The 6000-nt window shown below is 38.0% G+C and overlaps 1 long non-coding RNA gene across 1 annotated transcript; it reads right to left on the bottom strand.

Annotated features, from left to right (window-relative positions):
- Positions 1–336: 336 nt before the first annotated feature.
- LOC146912212 (uncharacterized) lies at positions 337–2754 on the bottom strand. Its single transcript, XR_015016030.1, has 2 exons — positions 2493–2754; positions 337–637 (listed from the first exon to the last, which is right to left on the bottom strand). It is a non-coding gene; the product is annotated as an uncharacterized LOC146912212 (long non-coding RNA).
- Positions 2755–6000: the final 3246 nt, after the last annotated feature.

Here is a 6000-nt window from a genome sequence, read left to right as displayed (position 1 = left end):
ACCAATAAATAATTTTTAACCCGTAAGATTATTGATATGGTAGAAAATATTTTCTTCAAAAAAAAAAGGCAAGCGGATAGGAATGAAATTGGTGTGCAATGCATTTTTTTTAGATGAAATTTGTTAGGTTAAATAATTGCAAACCTAATAAAGCAAATGAGCGGGAAAAAATTAGGTTAAGTTGCTGCAGACGTAACAAAATTAATAAATAAGGATGTCAAAAAAAAAGGCATGAAATTAAAAAAAAAATCCAAAAAAAAAGTATAAAATAGAAGGATCATACGTGATCATTGATATGCTAGAAAATATTTTCTTCAAAAAAAAAGAGCAAGCTGATAGGAATTAAATTGGTGTGCAATGCATTTTTTAGATGGAATTTGTAACACCCATACTAGACGTATCTAGAAAGTCTAGCATGTGCGTTAGTTTAGTACTGGATACATTAAAAATTTACAACAAAACAACTACGAATGAATATATATACAACCAAATGCGTTCGTACATAATATTACAACTCAACTCTTCTAAAGATATTATGAATGCATCCTTGATTATCCATCTCTTCCTGCAGCGGGTACGAACGAACACTTGTCGTAACATCCATTCAGCTACTAGCTTGCTAATCCAACCTGTTTATCTGAAACAATAAGGATTGGGATGAGACATAATGTCTCAGTGAGTTCCCCTAAATCCTAGGCTATAGGCAACCTCAAGGGGAAACCTACGGTCACCACGTGCCTACATTACAACCTGACGGTTGATTATACGTGTGTGGAGACTTGCATACTTAGACGGTCGTGCATACTAGGGCCGTCTTAGTCTTATCTTACTTGTTATAGGCTTCACTTCCTATACGTGTCATGGCGGTCGAGGGGAAACTAAAACCGCAATGCCAAGAATACGCTCTACGTATCAAGGCCTAACATACTATAATCATGACACCATTCTAAACCGGACGGTTAGGGGAGACCTAAGACCGTCATCGGCATATCTTTCTCTATTTGCTCTAATGCATAATACGATGTTTCTAACAACGTATCATATCTTGCTATCATACTAGTTTTGACGATCTACGTCTATGTTCTACTATTCTTGACGATCTACGTCAAGGCTCTACTATTCTTGACGATCTACGTCAAGGCTCTATGACATAACATAAATATATCTAATAAATATGCACAGTCAGATTCATTCATGAAGTTAGCGTTTAACAATCAAACATTATCTGAGTTCATTTTACGGAAAGCCCCGAGTGGAGTAACCCCGAGCGCAATCCCTATCTATCCGATGGAAACCTATCTAAGGTAAACCAACGGCACTCCTGCAGTGACGTGCGGGATCCTTACGGCTAACCCCGTTTCACCTAATGGAAACCTCTTGAACCAACCTAGTGTGGACACAAGAGACACGACCACTACCTCTTGCTTACTAAGTGACATGCGGGTTCCTTACGGCTAACCCCGTTTCACCTAATGGAAACCCCTTGAGCCAACCTAGTGTGGTCCCAAGAGACATGGCACAATTAACTTAATGTCTTGGTCTATAAATGCATGAGTAATAAATCTAAGCTAGCTATCTCTTTTACCTCGGATGCCTATACGATCCGACTAGAGGTAAACTATATGCTTGCATAACTTGCTATGTGAAGAGATATCTAATCAATTCACGTTTTACCATACTCGTATGGTCACTCTAGCTCCTATACGAAGAGAATACTCTATCTCACTTCGCACCATATCAAGCATAAAACTCATGTCTAGCATTCTATTTCTTTGTAAGCTATTCTAGTTCTTGACAAGCTATGTCAAGGCTCTACTTTTATTCCCCCATCTTAGTTCATCGCTACCCCATCATGCTTAGCTCTCTAGTGCCATCCTTGTGATACATGCTAAGATTGCCATGATTAATGATGCAAGGATCAATTGACGAGGTGCGCAAATTTCCAATAATTTATAAAGAGCGAAAATGCCAAAACCCAAGACTTAAACCATTTAGAAAATTCTATGATTTCATAAAGCCAAGTTTGTTCCAGTTGTAAAATAAGTGAAAACAGTGAAAGAACACTTCAAAACGATCGCTACGGACCCCCACGCGACTGCCCCCAAGCACCCGAGCGCAGAACAACGCGAACGTTGTCCTGTCTGGGGCGCCTGGCGCCAGGGTTGGGGCGCCTAGCGCTGGCTCCCTGACTTGTGGGCGCCTAGCGCCCTTGTTCAGGCGCAGCGCTGCGAATTCTGCGTTTTCGCGTGTTCCGGCTGCGGGTTTTCGCCATTTTCGACCCAAAACTCGTCCAATTCGACCCTGTAATGCACCAAATACATCCAACAACATATATAGACTTATTTAAACATAACTCATGGCAATTTTAACATATAATCACCTAGGATTGGCTTGGGGTACTAAAGTTCCATAAACACTAAACTAACATAAATCATGATTTCTTCACAAGATTATACAAACCCAAAGGTAGGTATTCTATCTATGGAACTCACCTTAACATAATTCACACATGATTCCCAAGCTTCAAGCATTATCTTCACTTTACATGACCAAACCCTAGCCCAAAATCCAAGTTCAATCCTTTCTCTTTGTTGTTTCTTACTCATGAAGCTTCTAAGATCCTTGCTTGATCACCAATTGCATGATTTTGGAAAGCTTTGATGGCCTAGAGAGGGAGAGAAGGGCGACATCTTAGAGAGAAGGAGGAGATAAAATGTTTTCTCAAACCTAGAGAGAGAAAGAGCAATGGAAAATGAAGATTTTGGCCCCAAAATCACTTATATACCTCTTTGCGTGCAAATACCAGAATACCCTTGCCTCAGGCGTGTTAAATCTGACACTGATGCTTAACTTGTATTAAGTTGACATCACATAATAAATATTTCCCTCAACTTACTTTTCATAAACTTTCTTCCTCTGGCACGCTTGACTAATAATATTCCGATACTGATAAGCGGGATATTACACTCTACCCCCCTTAAAAAAAATTTCGTCCTCGAAATTTAGAAATCATCTACAATCATCGCAACTATAATCTGCCTCCTTTGATTTTAGTTATACAATATCTGATCAAAACCACTCTAGGGAGGTTGTAGAATACTTTTCTCAACAAAGCATGTGATTCTTCCTCTTTCTTATTCTGCGTATAATTGAACACGGTCTCTTCAATGTTACTATCTTCCTCAATCACAGAACTATCTGAGAACATAGTGATTAAAACTAACTCTTGTGATATGAGGATTGCTTGTCTCGGATCTATGCCTTCTCTGCTTAGCATGAACTCTGCATCTAAGTAACTTTTCTCTATCTGAATCACTCATGATTTGCCTTTAAACTGGAGTTCTACTGATATCCAGGTTTGCCCTGCAGTGCTTACGTGTATCTAACACATCTTATCATGCATACATCTTATCACGGATACATAATCTGTCTTACCGCTCATTGCGACTTATGCTTCTTACTGATGCTACTTATCTTGATGATTATACTTATCTCTAATCATAGTCTTATGAAACCTTTCTATTTCTTCATAATCTCCCTGTACTGCAATTCATGGGTAACTTGTCTAGCTTGGCATGAAGAAGTGAAATCAACTACACTGATTCATCTGACAATCTATTAACCTGTCTGGCGGTCTACATGCTCTTGAAACTTTCTAGTAAGTTCATTTGCACTTGCATTGGACACTCTAAGCACAAATCTGTGCATCTCGTACGACATGAGTATCACATGGGTTTTGTCATTCATAAAATTCTATCTTCTAGTATTGGCATACTTTCTAGCGCTATTGCTTGTTAGTTAATAACGATACTCATTCTAGCTTTTGTTTCTAAAATTTCTAAACTCTGGTACATAGGTTCTTGGAACGAATAGATGCATGACTAGAAAATATCATTTTAAAACTGAGTCTATACTAGTACTGCAGAACCACAGGACGAGTCTCTATATCTGAAAAAAAAAAGGTTTTATGACTCTCCTTCACACTTGTCTCTAACAAGCTGGTTCTGAAGTCTGCACGTCTTAAGGGAGCTTACTCGCTTACGACGTATCTCATCAGTTTTAACAATGTGAAATTTCATGTTTTTAAAATAAACATCGTTCCCAAGTTCCTCAATACCAATCTTATCTTTAAAAGTTATAAAATCGTGGCTTGACACCATTCTAGAAAGTATCGTTATCATTTAACAAGTATGGTATAAGAGGGTATGTACTTCGTCAGGCATAACTCATCAATCGTACTCCATTAACATAGCATATACTCTTTCTGACTAACCAACATCTCTTCTACGAATTAGACATCACCAAAAGGCAACTCGGTTAATTCATCTGTGTTAACTCTAGTCTTTCTCATCTTACCTGAGTGAAGATGCTTTCTTTAAACTTTTACTTTAATCATTACTGGCTGCATAAGCATCTATTCTTACTTAACATAACGAGAACTCCTCGCTTTCCACATAATACTTTTCACTGAAATGGTATTTCTATCTGGAACATTTTTCGCAAAGATTCTTACTACAAAATTCCATGTTCCATGGCTACTGTTCGCAACTTAATTAATTAACTTCCGTTGCGCTACTCTGATTCCCACCGGTTGGCTTCAACCAATACTCTGATCCGTTGAGACGAGTGAACTTTATTCTTCTATTATTACATCGATATCTACTTGAACTCTGCTCGATAATTCTATGTTGCATGCTACTCTGCAACCTCATTCTACTCTTTGCTGGTAAGATTGAATCTCAAGGAAACTTACCTCTGGACATATCAATGTCACACTTACTCTTATTCCGGAGCAACTTAACTCAAGGAGCACATCTCTGCTATTACATACCTACTATTCCATGGAACGCTCTTACAACCTCCCATGGTAGACTAATCTTGCATTCGGACATACTTCCTTATACATCTAACATTGTATCTTCACATCTCGCATACTATGTTTTGCTTATTCATTCCTATGCGTGCTCGTTTATTTTCTTTAAAAGAAAACTTCATAAATTAACACACGGGTCATTGACGTTGATGATTTTCTACTAAATAAAAACATACACTGAATCTAGGCTCCAGTTGTTACTCTAAATTCACAGGACGAGTTGGTAACACGTATGTGTCATCAAATCTTAGTCCTAGTGAGTTTAGCCCAAACTACGCGAGTCGTAACAAACCGGTACCTACAAAATTTCATTTTGAATTTCAAAAATATCAACTTCAATCACCCATATGCGTATGTCTTTCTAAAATCATGTAAACTTTACAACTTAGCATCCTAACGAGCCTTCGCAAGTTCATCAAGCAAAACATAGTTTCGAGGGGTACTCTTAACTCTGCGATATCCAAAATCCTCGTGATTTCACATCTGTGACTTCCATTCTAGATACTGGTGCCTCTAAACTCTTGGTCTAAACTCATTCTTATCTCTTGACACATTAACTTCCAAAGTCTCAAACCGAATCGATTTTCGTTGATGGTTGCCCATGCCTTTTCCTCTTTTGAAAACTTTAGGGGGTGATATGCATTCGTCACTTGATATAAAAAAAAACAATTTCTCATTGCATAACAGATGGTGAAGACAACTCTCCAACAGTCACTGCATTCCCTAAAGACGAACTGAAAAATTTCGCTCCGGGTTCGCTATTGATGAGTTTCTTCAGCTCAATTTTTTTTCAAAATATACTTTGCATAAATTTTTTTTTTATCTCAAGTAAATCAATGCACATCAGTCATTTCCAACATCTAAAATATATCCTACTACATATGCATGGCAAGCATCAACCTAATTCGATACAATTCTCGGCACTTTGGAAACTAATGCTTCATTCCTGTTAACATAAAACTTTCATTGAATCCTTTTTCTACTACGAGTAGCTTACTTCTCTGTGTTACCGCTTAACGTCGCTTCCCGAACACTAGAACCTAGTTCACTTTGAACATTCAAGTCCATAATCTCAATAACATAACGCTAATCCTGAGAGTCTACTAATCCCGTCAACCTACGTCGAC

This window comes from Medicago sativa, chromosome 6, assembly GCF_051527215.1.
Source record: "Medicago sativa cultivar Bolivia chromosome 6, Bolivia_mono, whole genome shotgun sequence".
Taxonomy (NCBI): Eukaryota; Viridiplantae; Streptophyta; class Magnoliopsida; order Fabales; family Fabaceae; genus Medicago; species Medicago sativa.
The sequence above is the reverse complement of the archived record's forward strand: the minus strand, read 5'-3'. Positions and strand labels throughout refer to the sequence as shown.